The sequence below is a fragment of the Cervus canadensis genome, chromosome 16 (assembly GCF_019320065.1).
Source record: "Cervus canadensis isolate Bull #8, Minnesota chromosome 16, ASM1932006v1, whole genome shotgun sequence".
Lineage (NCBI taxonomy): Eukaryota > Metazoa > Chordata > Mammalia > Artiodactyla > Cervidae > Cervus > Cervus canadensis.
Genome location: NC_057401.1, coordinates 40,663,224 through 40,681,854, shown reverse-complemented (window position 1 = coordinate 40,681,854; position 18,631 = coordinate 40,663,224). Strand labels below are relative to the sequence as shown.

The following is an 18,631-nucleotide window of genomic DNA, read 5'->3' as shown; positions in this document are numbered from 1 at the left end:
TTGCCCTACTAATGGTAAAGGACAATTAAAGTGTATACTAAATATTTTAATACTTTAAAAATTATCAGCCTTTGCAAAGCTGATGAAGTTAAATTATTACCACGGTTAGAGAAGCTTACATGGGTTACTATTTACAAAATAAGCGGCATTTGTGGTCTGGAAAATATTTTTAAAAAACAAGTAGCATTTTTGTTGTGAAAGAACATTTAAAAAATATAAAATATATAAAGCAAAAATTCATTTTTATTCCTCCTCAATGCATCTGCCCCTCTCCAGATGCCTTTTCCATAAACAGAGTAATCACTAATAATAGCGTAAGTAACCTTGCAAACATTTTTCTGTACACTTAAACCCCTTGTGGATGCTGTATAAACTAGTTGGTAGTCACACACTTGGTCCCACATGGAGGGGGTGAAGGTACTCTTGAGCTATCATATCCTTCTTGTTTTAAAATGCTGTGAGTTATCTCTAAGGGTAAAATGGCACCCAAGAAAGACAGCTTCTCAAGTTTTCCTTTGAATTCCTTATCCAGTTAGAGATACTGTGTAACTCATAGCACCTGGCCTGTTGCTCTGACCTAAAATTAGGGAATGAGCCTTCCTGGTTATCAAATCTCTTCTCTTTCAGTTTACAATGTTTTTACCAACAAAAAGTCTTGCTGGCAGAGCTTCAGTTAAGATGGCCTGACTCTCAACAAGAGAAAGTGGTGGTCTATGGGGAGCAACTGAACTGTTCGTAAGATGCCCGGCTGATGGTAAAGGACCCCCTGCTGTTTCCCAGCCTCAGGGAGGCTCCATCCACTGCAAGTTCTTCATTTTTTTTTTTTTCATTGTGTGTTCTTGAAATAATTTATAGCAAGGGCACATTAGCACTTGGTGCTTCAGTCAATGGACACGATTAAAATAGGACTATTAAAGTATTGGGAAATATTTTTTCTGCCTTCTAAAATTGCGTTTTATTAGTGTAGGGTGGTTCTAAAACATGTGTCCATAAAACCATTCCTTTGTCACTCTCTGTCTTCATTTCTCTTACAAGTACAAACCTGAAAGATGAGAGTCTTGTTTTTTGTACCATGTAACCAAGATATTTGATATTTCATTACTCTTATTTACAAGGAAATGCTGGTTGAATTTTCTAGTTCATCATAGGCTGAGTATCAGGTACTGAACACCAAATAAACGGCAGTAAGAGGTGACATGACTAAAAATGCCCAACTCTGAGCACCTATACCTGAGATGGACGAGTCTGCACTCCATGACCCACTGGAGGGTCACAAGAGCTCAGGGTTTTGGATTGAGTTCTCATTAATTAGTAAAAGAAGAAATATATCATGGGTACTACATCATGATGTTATACATAATTTCTTCTTATTATAATCATAAGCAAAATGCTTGGTTGTTATTTCCAACATCTTGGAAAACAGAAATAGAATTTATGATTACTCCAAAAAATAAAATGAGTGTTCTCTTGAAAGGAGCTAAGGGCTAATCATGCATTTTTATCATAGGAAGAAATCAGTAAATAGTGAAGACTCACCAGTAAATAAATATGAAAGATAAAGATTTAAAGTGATCATAAATACAAAACTGAACAAAGGTTTGAAAAACAATTCTCTGATTTTAAAATCTTGTAAGAAGCTGATGTATTCAGGATTATGACCACCAAAATCTAGAGAATGCTCTTTGTGCATAAATGATTCACTCTAGTTTGAATAAATTAATTTTAACAAAAATGCAAAAAATAAAAGGCAAATGTTCAGAGGAAATAATGAAATAATTTTTAATAAAATTATTAAAAATATTTGTTTGTAGGTGTTAGCATTATAAAGGCAACCATTATATATAAAATGATCCATTATGAATAAACTATAATATTAGAAGGAAATTGGGATGCTAGAGACCACTTTCTCCCACTCACACCTGAACATATGAAAGCACTAGTAAACATAGGCTAAGCTGCCAAGACAGTAAATTGAGACTGTCATTCATTGACTCCACATTCAAGAACTGCCTAACGTGTGCCAGGCACTCTGCTGGGGACCCAGGTACCCACACGATAAGAATGCAATGCCTATTCTCCAGGATTGTCAATATTAAGGGAAAAACTGTCCTGTTTCTGTGATCAGGTAATCAGATAAATGATTATAGAAATCTGTTAAGTGCTATATTAGAGGCATGCATATAATAAAGTTCTTTGATCTTTCTGGACATACAAAAAAAAAAAAAAAAGACTAAGTATTCAAAATTCCAGCCAAATCTTAAAGTGTGAGTTGGAATTTGCCTAGTGACCAAAAACTAAAAAATAAGAATGGGAAGAATGGCTATTTAGAAAGTAGACATAGTAGTTACAAAGGCATGACAACAAATAAAAAACAACAACATGAAAAGGCACGATGAGGTTTTGGGAGCTGTAGATAGGTCTTAAACGTCAAATGCAGGACTCCTGTCTTAGCTACAGTCTGAAGCACAAGCAGACCATGAGGGCTTTGCGTATCATTCCAAAGGGTTTGCTTTTCATACAGTGAAAGGGTTTGCTTTATATACAGTGAAGAGCCAGGTCAAGGTTTCAAAGAGCCAGGTCAAGTAAAAAACTGTGGGATCATATTTATGTTTTAGAGATTAACTCCTTGGTGTGAATGGCTGATGGAAAGTCCAAAATTCAGAGTGTGTTTTGAAGAAACTTTCTTGCAGTTCTTGACTGTGTGCATGAAGCATGATTTTAAAACAAAATCTCCTTCAGGGCTGTCTTTGAATGAAAATGAAACAATGAATTTACCCCAGTATCATAGACTGCTCCAGATGGATGAAATCTTGTAACTCATTTATCCTACCCCAACTCTTACTACTAATTTATTCATCTATTTGTTTCTCAAATATTTACTGAGTGTCTGCAGTGTACTAGACAAACTCTCTGCTTTAATGAAGCATATTACCTACATTATTTAGACAATAAAGAAACAATTATTGAAATAAATTTACATTTAAAAATAGTAATACATGCAGGTAGTGATGAAGTAATTCTGCAAGAATGCTATATAGGAGCCCTGTATAGATGGTGGGCTTGGAAAAGGCCTATTTAGAGAGTGATTATTAATTGTTACCTAAGGGATGATTAGGAAATGATTAAATAAAATGTAAAGAAGGGAAATACTGTGCAAAACAATGATGCAGGAAAGGTCTTGATATAGAAGCTGGGCATGTTTAGGGATGGTGAGCAAGCAGGACAGTAGTAACAGAGACACTGGGGACTTTGATGACAGTGATCAGGGCACTATAGCAGGTGAAAAATGCAGTCAACAAAAATCTGTTTGTAATGGTTCATGTCTCATGACTCCTAGTCCATGTTCTTTACTTTAGAGCCTAGAAACAAAAATATGTGGAGGAAAAAAAATATATGTATATATATACGTATCTTTCCAGTATAATTCAGTATCTATCATGTCATCTGCATTGGGGAAAAAGTCTTGCTTCTAGCATGCTGTGTTACATTTTTGGTCCTTTTTTCCTTAAAGAGATATACAATCATATGGCCAACTGTATCAAGAACCGAATCTACTCTGGCTGGTCATATAATTTCCCAGGCTATTCTAATAAGAATTTAAATAAACAACATTGAAGACTATGATCTAAATATCAGAAGCTCACAAGGATGATGAACAAGAAAAAAAAAAAAAAAACAGAATGAGTGACTAATAAGTCATTCATGAATTTAAACTATCTAGAATAATTAAAACATCCACTTTCAGCAAATAAGCCATTGAAAGCAAATTTTGCTATTTTTTAATGATCTGACTCACACTGTTGCAGGAAGTTTCACTTAATATGTGTATATGATTATGTAGATCAATGTTTACATTTTTACATTCTTATAGACATGTTGTGAAAATAAAGTGCGTAAATAACTTATTCCCTGGTTACCAGAAAATGTTTATACATGGATTGTAATAACACAGATGAAAGGTTGGGGTGGAGGGGGTAGGCACCGAATAGGCCAAATCATCCTTATTCTCAGTGCTCTTCTGCATTATTTATGTGTGTGGTAGAACTAATATCCCATATATGTTTCCCTTTAGAATGAATTTTTCAAGCTTCCTCTCAAATAAGTACAATGTTGTGAAAAGTGTTACGCTTTCATTATGTGAAGAGAAAAATGTGATATTTTTTCGGATAGCTTTTTTACTCAAGCAACTCAGAGAAGGAATTTATTTTTCACCACTTCAATCTTGTCATTTATTTAGTCCTCAGTGGGGAATAGTGTCTTTGCTTTGGTGGAACTGAGCAATTTGTAGAGGAAAGGATAAAGTCCCTATAGTAAGTTCTGAGGCCATTCTTTTATAGATCTCTGGCACATACAATTATTAATTACCTTCAAAGATAAATACACTCAGTTTGTAATCTTTATGTTGTTAACTCAGTTTTTATACCTGTCATTACTCTTTTTTTAATGATAAGATTAACTATATTCTTGAATGATATAAATTCTGATGGTAAGCATAATACTTGGTACCGACAGAATGTTCAAATTTCTGAATTCTTTGAGCTTTAGATCTGGGGCATTTAATGGAAAATGGGGGCTTCCCTGGTGGCTCAGATGTTAAAGAATCTGCCTGCAATGTGGGAGGCCTGGATTCAGTCCCTGGGTTGGAAGATCTCCTATAGGAGGGCACAGCAACCCACTCCAGTACTCTTGCCTGGAGGATACCCATGGACAGAGGAGCCTGGCAGGCCACAGTCCATGGGGTCGCAGAGCTGGACACGACTGAGCGACTAAGCGCAATGGAAAAAGGAATGTAAATTAGATTTAGGTGTTTTGATTAAATCTCAAAGCCATGGTCATGAATATTATATGCTGTACTGTACCTAACGGCTTCCCTGGTGGCTCAGAGATTAAAGTGTCTGCCTGGAATGCGGGAGACCCAGAAATATTAGAATATTTCTATTAGTGAGCTTTTGAGATATGCTTTCTATTTAACAAATATTTACAGCCCAAATATTTGCCAGAAATCATCCTGCTTTTCTTTGGGGTGGGGAATAGGGTCCTGGAAATGACTATATTAATAAAATATATTTCTTAGTGCTACCATAGATATTTACAGATACATGGATAGTGGATATCTGTATTATGCATAGAAATATTATATAGAGAGATAAAATAATACTCTTATTACAGAATACTTCAACACATGAATTCAAAACTGGCTCTATCAATTTTCAGTTGTGCTAAAGCTGTTTTTTACACACTCAGAACCTCAATTCACCTACTTTGTAAGGGATGTGGATTAATGATCAGTCATAATTATAAAAGCCAACCTAAGCAAAAATTCTTCCCTTTTTCCCCTTACTTTCCCCATAGTGTGCAGAAAGAAAAAACTGAAATGTAATAAAAAATAAGAAAAACATAAGGTCTTAAAATCAGAAAGAAAGAAAAGAAAATGTAATAAAGAAAAACAGAAGATCTTGAAATTGGAAAGAAAATGAAAGGAAGAAGTAGAAATTTTAAAAGGAAAAAGAAAAGAGTTGAACTGTGTGCTAAATACTTTAATATTACCATGAGTTTCTTAGGAAGAATTTCTCTAAAGTCTATGGCATGAATTGTTTACCCCAGACACATTGAGGGTAGCTAAACATAGGTGAATCCACACTGCAGTAACAACTCAAGCTATTTCAATCAGAACTTGAGTCTATTCACATAGACCCTTCATCAAAGAAACTATTATATCTGGTTTCTTGTATCAGGTGTATTACATTAACTAATTGGCTTTATTGTTGGTGACAACCACTAGAATCTTCAGAGCCTTTAGTGTTTTGTTTTTTTTTCCCTTCAAAAATTCAAATGATATCCTAAATTTGAGAGAAGAGATTAAGCTTGATGGTGTATATCCATTTAAGGGGATAGGAAAACATATTTCTTGGATCTATATCACTTGAGACTCACAAATCAATACCTCACAATCTTCTAAACCTAGTCTGTATATCAGCAATCAATCCACAAACTCCAAAAAAGAAAAAGAAGGCTACTATGTGATTCTCTGATGAAAAATCACTCCAAACAATTTTAATCTCCTGCAATAGGGGAATGCATTTTATTTTTCACTACTGGGAATCAGAGCCACTCGATATTTTTTCTATAGTGGACAAGTTAATGGACCAAAATTATCTTCTTTAATTCAAATTCAGGAAGTAATTGATATAAGGTAGCTTGATTTTAATCTGACCACTCCATCAGCAGAATTTAAACATCCACTTGCCTCAAATCAGTAGTCATCCAGATAATAATTACCTAGGTATGATCTGTTTACATTACCCTTTAGTAGAACTCAATTCTTTCATCTCTCTTTGCACTTTAAAATTTTAAGAAACCTGATTTGTAGAATGAGATGATAGTGTCTGGCCTTTTTTTTTTTTAAGCATCCCATTATTAATAAGCCAGTGATAATTAAAGTAACAATAATTGATGCTAAAAGGAATTAAAACACAAGTTCAGGCTTTAGATTAGACGAGAGTGCTGATTTACAAAGTAGTCATTCAAGCGATCTAGAATATACATATTGCTGCATTATTAAAGTTGAATTCTTCTACAGAATTTCTTTAGACATTGAAATTATATCTGCAGCTTGTTTAATATCCATTTGCTAAACACTAGTCTAATGCATTAAATATCTCAGGTACATCTACATCCTAAGAAGAAATTTTTGAAACAAAAGATGGTAAGGCAAAGAAATTTGTCTCAAAGGTTAAATAACAGACAGATGATGAGATAAGTATTGATATTGAGGCCTATATGGCTTTCCTAAGGCTTTACAACTCTCATCCTGGAGGCAGACATTGATGGGGTTTTCTTCCTATAAAACATATTCTGAGACTAGGCCCTCCTCAGCTGGTAAAGAATCTGCCTGCAATGAGGGTTACCTGGGTTCAAACCCTGGGTTGGGAAGATCCCTTGGAGAAGAGAAAGGCTATCCACTCCAGTATTCTGGCCTGGAGAACTCCTTGGAATGTATAGTCCATGGGGTCACAAAGAGTCAGACACGACTGAGTGACTTTCACTTTTCACTTACCATAAACAAAATTCCTAAAGCAAATATAAATACAGTGCCCCATTATTAAGATATCACTAAATCTTAATTGGATATCATTTCCAAGAATGTCATCTTTCACATACCTCTGTTCAAAGGAGTAAATTTCATTTTCTTTTGAAAAGCAATCTGGTATCTATGGCTTTGATATGCACAGAGGGATTTCCTCCATCCAACCCAAAATTCATTTCCAGATAAGAAAAAGAAAGACTGCTACCTGAAAGTTGAACTAAACATCAATATCAAATTGCTTGAAACACATATGTGTAAAGTCATAGTAAGTTATAGAAGTTCTCCTTGGAGTCCACAAGATTTGAGGAATGAGTCAATCAAAAAGTGAACTGTTAGAAACCAAAGCACTTACAAGACAAGGAAAACATAAGTAAATAAATAGAAACAGTACTGACAGTACCCACCTAAATTCTTCAGTGCCCAAGGGCTTGAGTCAATCTATCAGTGTATTACATATGTACTTTGGATATGAATTCTCATTTACCAGAAGCCATCAAACCTCATTGAGTTACCAATTCTTGCTGTTCCAATGGCTTACCAATCACAGCAAGTTTGTGATGATAAAGTAGCTTCTTAAGACACTCGTCTGCAGAGAATGAAAGCATTGACCACTGAATATGAGTGTTCAGGACCTTAGCCAGTTTGCTTCTTATTATAAACAAATCAACTAATGTTCTCATCTTATGTATCAACATGTATGAATTCTGTTAGCATAAGCCAAGCATGAGAAACAGAGTCTACTCTCATTACTGCTGAAACCTGTTTCTGAACCGTTAAGATTGAGAGTTAGATTAAGCAGTACAGTAGGCGCATCCAGGCAGAAGAACCACTGAGTCTCCTCTAGACAACCAACAGACCTACTTATCAGTGACACTCTGATCCTGGCTCTTTTCCTTGAAAATCTGACTTGTATAGAATCAAGGTGAGAGAACTGGTAGAAAAGGAGAGGACAATCCAAGTAATCTGAAACTAGGAGTACTGTAAACAAGAAGGAAGATCCTAAGACAAGGTATTAAATAATGGCAAGAATACAGACTTTGAGTAACCTTATCATTACTCTTCCTCTAACCTGATCCCGTAGCTACAAAATAATACCTAACTCACAGGATTGGTTTTTTGGGGGAGGAAGAAGGGACTTACACGAAATAGTAGATGTCATTCTCAGAGCCTCACATAAGTGTTTAATATATAGTTGACTTTTTCCCCTTATCATAATTTTACTTGTGTGTATTTTAACACAGGGCTTTCCTGGTAGCTCAGTGCTAAAGAATCCACCTGCCCAGTGCATGAGACATGGGGTTGGTCCTTGGGTTAGGAAGATGACCTGGAGGAGGAAATGGCAACCCACTCCAGTATCCTTGCCCAGAAAATCCCATGGACAGAGGAGACTGGCAGGCTACAGTCCACTGGGTCACAAAAGAATCGGACACAACTTAGCAGTTAAACAACAGCAATTCATAACAGAGAAACCCACCACTAAACATCAACAATTCATAATAGAGCAACACCCCCCTGCCCCGTTGTTGTTCAGTGGTCACTCAGTTGTGTCTGACTCTTTGTGACCCCATGGACTGCAGCACACCAGGCCTCCCTGTCCTTCACCATCTCCCAGAGCCTGCTCAAACTCATGTCCACTGAGTCAATGATGCCATTCAACCATCCTGTCCTCTGTCATCCCCTTCTCCTCCCACCTTCTTTCTTTCCCAGCATCAAGCTCTTTTTTGATGAGATGATTCTTCGCATCAGGTGGCCAAAGTATTGGAGTTTCAGCTTCAGCATCAGTCCTTCCAATGAATATTCAGGATTGATTTCCTTTAGGATTGACTAGTTTGATCTCCTTACAGTTCAAGGGACTGTCAAGAGTTCTCTAACACCACAACCCACCCTAGTCTTAAGAATTTGAAAACAAGCAACTTTAGTTTCCACGTGGTCCTTTTCTGCCTAAGTAACTGTTTTTCTCATAGTATTTTCCTTCCACCATGAATGGTGGAAAGTAAAACAGATACAGTAGCTGGTTCTCAGGTGTTGGACCTTCTTTTTTTATTAGTTAGCATTTCATAGAATTGAAGGCCCTTTGAAATCCTTTTATCCAACCTATACTTCCACCTGATAATCATACCTAATCCATTGATAGCAGTTGACTCACTATTTTGAAGTCCTTTTTAATTGACAGCTGGAAGAGAGCACTGTTTAACCCCAGACAATAAATGACTATTTTGGAAATCCAAGCATATAAGTAAGAAAAGGCACATCAATGCACAGATCCTGCTCTTAAAGCAAACTTTCACATAGCACTAATCCCGTTTTCCCATATATTCTCAGGAACACAAGCATTGCTAGAGGTAGCAAAAGGTTTTCTTTCTTGTGTTAATCTTTGGTTTCATCAGCCTCTTCCAAGGGAGAAAGAAAAGTGTATTTTAATTCTGTAATCACTTAATTTTGGACATGTGTTTCCCAGTTTTAGTTGTGTTTATGATAGATCATTTTATTGATAGTACATCTTGTTTCTATTACATTGTATCAATTTCACATATAAGGGAAGTGGCATAACAGGTCATAATTTATCAAGAAAAATAGTAAGAGAAAATGTCAAATAAAAGCAGTAAGTATGTGATGACTCTAAAGAGCACAAGTAACTTGAGGAAATCAGTTTTAAAGTTATAATTTAAATCACAGTCTAGTGACTCTAGTCAGAGGAAATTTAAAAAACAGGTTGTGGCAACAGTGACTACAAATTCAAAAAAGGACTGGCTCTTAAAATTTCTGCAAAAAACTATGAGTCAAGCCTTAAGGAACTTCTATATTAAGGTACCAGTTATGAAACCACACTATATCTCCACATACCAGGGTGAACTCTCTCTTACATGGTTTAGTTGGAGAAAGAGCTACTTTATATCATAACAATTATTAACATTATTGGAGTGCCTACTGTGTGCCTGGTACTTGCCTAAGCTCTTTATTACATCAACTCATGTACAACAAAATAGCCCAACGAGGCTAATACTAGTATTTCTCCTCTTCACCAGTGTAGGTCTGAAGGCACAGAATATGAAGGGCCATGCCCAGGTAAGTAACACAGTCATCTGGAAAATGGCAAAGCTGAAATTTTAATCCAAACAATTTGACTCTACATCTGAATTCCTAACCAAGTTACTATAATGCTTTTCTTCTAAATACAAGCATTCTTGCTATCATGCCACATAAGTGTTTCAGGGTTGGGAGGACATGCTTCCAGTAAAATCTCATGGTGAAAATAATGTTGGCTTAGATCACCAAAAGCCTGCTATATCCAGAGAACTAACAAAACAATATCAATCATAATAAAACAGAGCATGCATACATTCCAAGTCGCTTTCGCTTCAGTCGTGTCTGACTCTATGTGACCCTATGAACTGTAGCCCGCCAAGCTCCTCTGTCCATGGGATTCTCTAGGCAAGAATACTGGAGTGGGTTGCCATTCCCTTCTCCAGGGGCCCTTCCCGACCCAGGGATCAAATCTGAGTCTCTTATGTCTCCTGCATTGGCAGTCGGGTTCTTTACCACTAGAGCCACCTGGGAAGCCCCAATAAAAACATAAATGCATCTAAAATATGTTTGGCATTGGCTTCTGATATCACAGTTAATTCTTCCCAACTTCAGTTGTGGCACTTCTATCTTCTTTGATGTGAACTTTTGGAGGGCCTTTGCTTTCAAAACAAACATGTTCCTCAAATCAAAAATCTTCTCCAGATAGTAGCCTCATTTGTTAACCATTGTTTAATAACCACCACACAATTGCACTCAGCTCACATGTTAGTGAAGTAATGCTCAAAATTCTCCAAGCCAGGCTTCAACAGTACATGAATCATGACCTTCCAGATGTTCATGCTAGGTTTAGAAAAGGCAAAGGAACCAGAGACCAAATTGCCAACATCTGTTGGATCATTGAAAAAACAAAAAAGTTCCAGAAAAATATCTACTTCTGCTTTATGGACAATGCCAAAGCCTTTGACTGTGTGGACCACAAAAAACTCTTGAATATGCTTAAAGAGATGGGAATACCAGACCACCTTACCTGCCTCTTGAGAAATCTGTATGCAGGTCAGGAAGCAACAGTTAGAACTGGTCATGGAACAACAGACTGGTTACAAATAGGGAAAGGAGTACATCAAGACTGTATATTGTCACCCTGCTTATTTAACTTACATGCAGAGTACATCATGAGAAATGCTGAGCTGGATGAAGCACAAGCTGGAATCAAGATTGCTGGGAGAAATATCAATAACCTCAGATATGTAGAAGACACCACCCTTATGGCAGAAAGCGAAGAAGAACTAAAGAATCTCTTAATGAAAGTGAAAGAGGAGAGTGAAAAAGTTGGCTTATAACTCAACATTCAGAAAACTAAGATCATGGCATCCAGTCCCATCACTTCACGTCAAATACATGGGGAAACAGTGGAAAGAGTGACAGACTTTATTTTGGGGGGCTCCAAAATCACTGCAGATGGTGACTGCAGCCATGAAATTAAAAGACGTTTACTCCTTGAAAAAAAAGCTATGACCAACCTAGACAACATATTAAAAAGCAGAGACATTACTTTACCAACAAAGGTCCATCTAGTCAAGGCTATGGTTTTTCCAGTAGTCATGTATGGATGTGAGAGTTGGACTATAAAGAAAGCTGAGCACCGAAGAATTGATGCTTTTGAACTGTGGTGTTGGAGAAGACTCTTGACAGTCCCTTGGACAGCAAGGAGATCCAACCAGTCTATCCTAAAGGAAATCAGTCCTGAATATTCATTGGAAGGACTGATGCTGAAGCTGAAACTCCAATACTTTGGCCACCTGATGCGAAGAACTGACTCATTTGAAAAGACTCTGATGCTGGGAAAGATTGAAGGCAGGAGGAGAAGGGGAAGAGAGAGGATGAGATGGTTGGATGGCACCACCGACTTGATGGACATGAGTTTGAGTAAACTCTGGGAGTTGGTGATGGACAGGGAGGCCTGGCGTGCTGCAGTCCATGGGGTCGCAAAGAGTCGGACACAGCTAAGCAACTGAACTGAACTGAATAAGGGAGGAAATGGCAGCACCATCTCCTTCACATGCACTTGAAATTCACTGTAGTATAACATGATGGAGTACAAGCACAGCTTACACTAAAAGAATTCACTGTTATAGAGTTTTAGGTATTTTAATACAGGTTTATATGTTGCTATAACCTTTACACACCTAGAGCTGGATATCCTGGAGTGTGAAGTCAAGTGGGCCTTAAGAAGCATTACTATGAACCAAGCTAGTGGAGGTGACACAATTACAGCTTAGTTATTTAAAATCCTAAAAGATAATGTGGTTAAACTGCCATACTCAATATGTCAGCAAATTTGGAAAACTCAGCAGTGACCACAGAACTGGAAAAGGTCAGTTTTAATCACAATCCAAAAGAAGGACAATAGCGAAGAATGTTCCAACTATTGCACATTTGCACTTAGTTCACATGCTAGCAAGGTTATGCTCAAAATCCTTCAAGCTAGGCTTCAGTAGTATCTGAACTGAGAACTTCCAGATATACAAGCTGGGTTTAGAGAAGGCAGAAGAACCAGAGATCAAGCTGCCAGCATTCACTGAATCATGGAGAAAGCAAAGGAGTTCCAGAAAAACGTCTACTTGTGTTTCATTGACTGAACTAAAGCTATTGACTGTGTGGATCACAAGAAACTGTGGAAAATACTTAAAGAGATAGGAGCACCATACCACCTTACCTGTCTCCTAAGAAACCTGTATGCAGGTCAAGAAGCAATGGTTAGAACCTTATATGGAACTGACTGGCTCAAAATTGGAAAAGGAGTATGACAAGGCTGTATATTGTCACTCTGCTTATTTAACTAAAGTGCAGTGTGCATGATGTGAAATGCTGGACTGGATGAAGCACAAGCTGAAATCAAGATTGCTGGGAGAAACAGCAACAACCTCAGATATGCAAATGATGCCACTCTAATGGCAGAAATGAAGAGTAACCAAAGAGCCTCACAATGAGGGTGAAAGAGGAGAATGAAAAAGCTGGCTTGAAACTCAGGATTAAAAAAGCTAACATCATGGCATCTGGCTCCATCACTTCATGGAAAATAGATGGAGAAAAAGTGGAAACAGTGACAGATTTTATTTTCTTCGGCTCCAAAATCACTGCAGATGGTGACTTCAGCCACGTAATTAAAAGATACTTGCTCATTGGAAGAAAAGCTATGATAAACCAAGACCATGTATTAAAAAGCAGAGACATCACTTTGCCAACAAAGGCCCATATAGTCAAAGTTATGGTTTTTCCAATAGTCATGTACAGATGTGAGAGTTAGACCATAAAGAAGGCTGAGTGCCACAGAATTGATGCTTTTGAATTGTGGTGCTGGAGAAGACTCCTGAGAGTTCCCTGGAGAGCAAGGAGATCAAAGTCAATCCTAAAGGAAATCAACCCTGAATATTAATTGGAAAGACTGATGCTGAGGCTGAAGCTCTAATACTTTAGCCACCTGATGCAAAGAGCTACTTTGGAAAAGAGGACTGGAGGACAGAGAAGCCTGGCATGCTACAGTCCATGGGGTCACAAAGAGTCAGACATGACTTAAGAGACTGAACAACAACAAGACATTTATTATGATAGTTCACCTTGATCACTTAAAAAAAAAAAAAACTCTGAAAAAAAGTCATGTGTGAGTCAACACCTACCAACATCATTCCCGTATTTACTGGTCATGTGACCAGTAGTGTGCTCAGTCACTCATCTGTGTCTGACTCTTTGGGACCCCATGGACTATAGCCTACCAGACTCCCCTGTCCATGGGATTTTCCAGGCAAGAATACTGGAGTGGGTTGCCATTTCCTCCTCCAGAGGGATCTTCCTGACCTAAGGATCCTACTGTGTCTCTTGGATCTCCTGCATTAGCAGATGGATCTTTTACCACTGCGCCACCCAGTGTTAAAGAAACACAGATCACAGAATAGACATGATTGTAACCAGTTGTGGTTACCAGATTATTCTACATATAAAAATGGTCAAAACAGAGTCATATTTACTCACAATTAAAACTATCCTGATTATAATGACCTTCATCTTTTTTTCAACAAATATTTTTGACCATCTACCCTATACAACACATGATATAGACAAGTGAGGATATAATGGGGTACATGATGGACTTGAACTCTCCTATCACGGAGACCAGAAATGTCTCCTGGGTTTTTCAAAAGATGTGTATAAATCCTGCTGTGAATTTAAGCTATCATGATTTTACCAGGGAAGTATCAGCTTTGGATTGTTCTTCTAACTTAAGATGAACTAAGTTTTCATATTCTGGGTTTTGGTCCCAGTCAATGACAAACCTCCCCAGCACACATCAAAATACATCTAAAAACACAGGAAACAGATGAGCTCAATCCAAATATGCATTTCCCGACCCACTGATTGTGTTTTCTTTTTTTAATATTATAGTGAACCACCTCATCCATCTGTCACAAACTGCAAACATAGTAATCTGAATAACTTAATTGTCCTAGAAAAACACATTCCAATTTTGGAAATCCTATTTTTAAAGGAAAGAGTCCTTCTAATGTGATGAAACACTGTTTTGATTTACTAAATAAAATGCCATGCTTGAAATGTAACCCTGCTTAGATCAAAGTGAAGTATGTATCAGCGCCATTCCCAGTCTCCTCAGGACCCCAAGTTCTTCATGACGATTCCAGACACTGGGCATGCCCACTCTAACAGTGTATGACACAACTGTCACCTGCAACGGTGAACTCATCCCAGGCCTGTTCAGACCCTTCAACACATTGACACCAAGATGGCGTTAGACATGCTCAAGAGACAGTGAGTCAAGTTCTGTACAAATAGTAAAGGAGGAGGGAGCAGAAATAGGTGGGAAGAGCTTTCAGTTCTGATACTTGTGTGAGTCTGATACTTGTGAAGGGAGATATAGAAGAAAGGATAGAGTAGGAAGAGCTTCATACCAAAGCAGAGTACAGTGAAAGCCTCCAGCAGGCTGGATGGGAGTCCCTACCTATTAGAAGATTCCAAAATCGGAGAATAGCCCCTACTCCAGTACCTCTGCCAGGCTCAGCCACTGGCTGGTTAGCAGTCTAGGAGAATAATGGCCTCAGCATCAGGCTGTCAGTCAACTATTCTCCCCACAGCAGGTTAATATTAGATAAGTGCATTAATAATTATCTTTATAATAGAACATCTTTCTAATTTAATCAGTCAGGGAGTTTACAAGTCACAAAGTTAGTGCTAGATCACTAAAGAACTTTCTGTTAGGCCTTAAGCCAAGATGTACTATAAAATAACTTGGGAACTTTGTTCCACTGAAGCAAATCGACTCTATGGTGCAAAGCCTTGTAAAACTCCCTCTATTCACAATTGTTACACAAATCTCCCTAAATCTCTGGCAATATTTAGAACTTCTGAGTCTATTATATCTCCAAAGGACTTGTAAGGGAAGGAAGGAAAAGTGGAGAGTTACAGCAATGCTCTGGATAATCAAATTATTGAAATATGTTGGAATTTAAGGTCCAAGCATCCCTTGAGAACCAAATAATATAATTCAGCCCTCTCTCCACACCTTGTGACGGAGAAGGCAATGGCACCCCACTGCAGTACTCTTGCCCGGAAAATCCCATGGATGGAGGAGCCTGGTAGGCTGCAGTCCATGTGGTCTCTATGAGTCAGACATGACTGAGCGACTTCACTTTCACTTTTCACTTTCATGCATTGGAGAAGGAAATGGCAACCCACTCCAGTGTTCTTGCCTGGAGAATCCCAGGGACAGGGGAGCCTGGTGGGCTGTCGTCTATGGGGTCGCACAGAGTCGGACACAACTGAAGCGACTTAGCAGCAGCAGCCACGGCTTGTGAAGGGCTGTCTCAAATTTTCTTCATATTTTCAGGAAATATATGTTTTCATGGATAACTCCATTCCAACAGCCTATTGTGTCATTTTAAATATTGAACTTCATCCTTTCTTTGATTTACACACACACACACACACACACACAATCAAAACATCAAGAAACATACTGTGGTAGGTGACTTCTAAGTTGGCCCACAATGACCTCTAGTACAATCCTCTCATCCTGAGTGTAAGCTATACCTAGTGACTTGCTTTCAACTGACAGGATACTGAAAATTTAATATACACACTACTACACTTCCATGTATAGGTAGCAAAAGATTGTGGTTTCCATCCTTTTTAGCAGAGACATTCTACAGCTTTCTGGACTGCAGACTTCAGGGAAGCAAACCGCCATATTGGAAAGAACCACCTGGCAAGGAATGGATACCCTAAGTCCAACAGCTTGAGAGCAAGCCTTCAGATGAGACCTTAGTCCTGGCCAATACTTTGATTCAACCGTGTGATGGATCCTGAAGTACAGGACCCAGCTAAATCATGCTCATGTTTATGAACCACATAAACTATGAGACAGTCAATGTAAATTTTTTAAGGTGCCAATTTTTTGGTAATTTCTTATGCAAAAATAGATAATACCCATAAAACATAAATACTCATTTGCTATTCATATTAGCATACCTTTCTGAAGACTAAGGAAGGCTAAGTAGGAGTTTACATCAAGGGCATATCAAAAAATTGCAAATCAAATGTTAGAAATTATAATCACTCCTTTGGCAGCCCGCAGTGAGGGTATCCTCTGTTGCTGTTTTTCTTTTGCTCTTATTCATCTATCCAACAGCTATTCCCTCACTCTCTTCCATTTCTCTGTATTACATCTTCACTCATAGATTTAATTTCACCTCTTTCATCTCCTACTATCAGTGTATCTCTAGGTTTGGGTTTTTTTTTTTTTTTTTTTTTTTGTATACAAACTAATCAGGAGCTCTTTTACAAAAGGGCATTCAGAAACAAGATCTACGTTATTACTCATTTATTTAGTCAACAACCATCCATTAAATTTCTACTAACTGTCAGGCAGTATTCTCTGCACAAGGTACACAGTAGAAAGTTAAAAGACCTGGTTTGTGCTCGCAAGGAGCTTATGGTCAAGTAGGTACGACAAACATTAGACAAATGAATACATAAATGAATAATTACAAATTACAAAAGTGCTTGGGAGGTAATAGGCATGTTGTCTATTAAAGCATGAAGGGGAGACCTGCTGAGATTTGTTTTATATGTCGCTTAGAATCTCTATCTTTTAATATAACATTTAAGTTGAGATGAAGAGTGATAATGAGTGAGGGTGAGACATGTTGCATAGAAGTTCTGCAGGAGAAAGACTATACAGGTGCTCTGAGGTAGGACAGAGCTTGGTGTATTCTACGAACTAAAAGGTGGACAATTCGCTGGAGCAACAGTGAAATAACGGCTCAAAATGAGGCTAGAGAAGTAAGCAGAAGTCACCATAGCCAGGTCTGTAACTCATGGTATGGAGGCTACGTACAATCCTATGTTCAGTAGAAAGCCACTGAAGAACTTAAGGGCAGAAAAGCAAGATTTGATTCTTTGTGGGTTTTTTTTGTTTGTTTGTTTGTTTGTTTTTTAAGAATCATTCAGGTTGCTATGTGAAGAATGGTTAAGAAGAGATGCAAAAAGGAAACATGTGGACCAGTTGATAAGGAACAACTAAAACACAATAGAGAGAAAGTGGTATAATAGATAAAACAAAATAAAAAATAGTAGGAGTGGAATTGGGAGGATGTAGACAAATTTAAATATTCTGTATAATCAACTGGTCTGGTGAAGAAGGCAAAAGTACCAAAGATAGCTCAGTCCTGAAGGCCATTGCGATTATACAGAGCATGTTCTTTTTCTTTAAATAGATAGGGAGACAGAGTTCTTTGAAAGAATGGAAGCAAAATTCCAGTGGCACCCTCATATTGCTATCTGGTGTTTTCCAAAATCCTTCCATTAAAATACTGGCTTTCAAATTGCATCAAATACTGTGGTGGCATCAAATACTGCGGCAACCAGTCCCATCACTTCATGGCAAATAGATGGGGAAACAGTGGAAACAGTGACTGACTTTATATTTTGGGTTCCAAAATCACTGCAGATGGGGATTACAGCCATGAAATTAAAAGACGCTTGCTCCTTGGAAGAAAAGCTTTGATCAACCTAGACAACATATTAAAAAGCAGAGACATTACTTTGCCAACAAAGTCCGTCTAGTCAAAGCTTCGGTTTTTCCAGTAGTCATGTATGGATGTGAGAGTTGGACCATAAAGAAAGCTGAGCAGCAAAGAATTAATGCTTTTGAACTGTGGTGTTGAAGAAGACTGTTAAGAGTCCCTTGGACAGCAAGGAGATCCAACCAGTCTATCCTAAAGGAAATCAGTCTTGAATATTCATTGGAAGGACTGATGCTAAAGCTGACACTCCAATACATTGTCCACCTGATGCGAAGAACTAACTCACTAGAAAAGACCCTGATGCTGGGAAAGACTGAAGGTGGGAGGAGAAGGGGACCACAGAGGATAAGATAGTTGGATGGCATCACTGACTCGATGGACATGAGTTTGGGCAAGTTCTGGGAGTTGGTGATGGACAGGGAAG

General features: G+C 37.9%; 1 long non-coding RNA gene across 2 annotated transcripts in view; it reads right to left on the bottom strand.

Moving 5' to 3' along the window:
• The window catches only part of LOC122454514, a 106,167-nt gene extending 90,983 nt beyond the window's left edge, over window positions 1-15,184 (bottom strand). The window contains exon 1 of one of the 2 annotated variants that reach the window (XR_006273426.1): window positions 15,126-15,184. This is a non-coding gene — a long non-coding RNA (uncharacterized LOC122454514). The remainder of the gene's footprint in view (window positions 1-15,125) is intronic. The other variant, XR_006273427.1, reaches the window with a different exon arrangement.
• Between the last annotated feature and the right edge of the window lie 3,447 nt (window positions 15,185-18,631).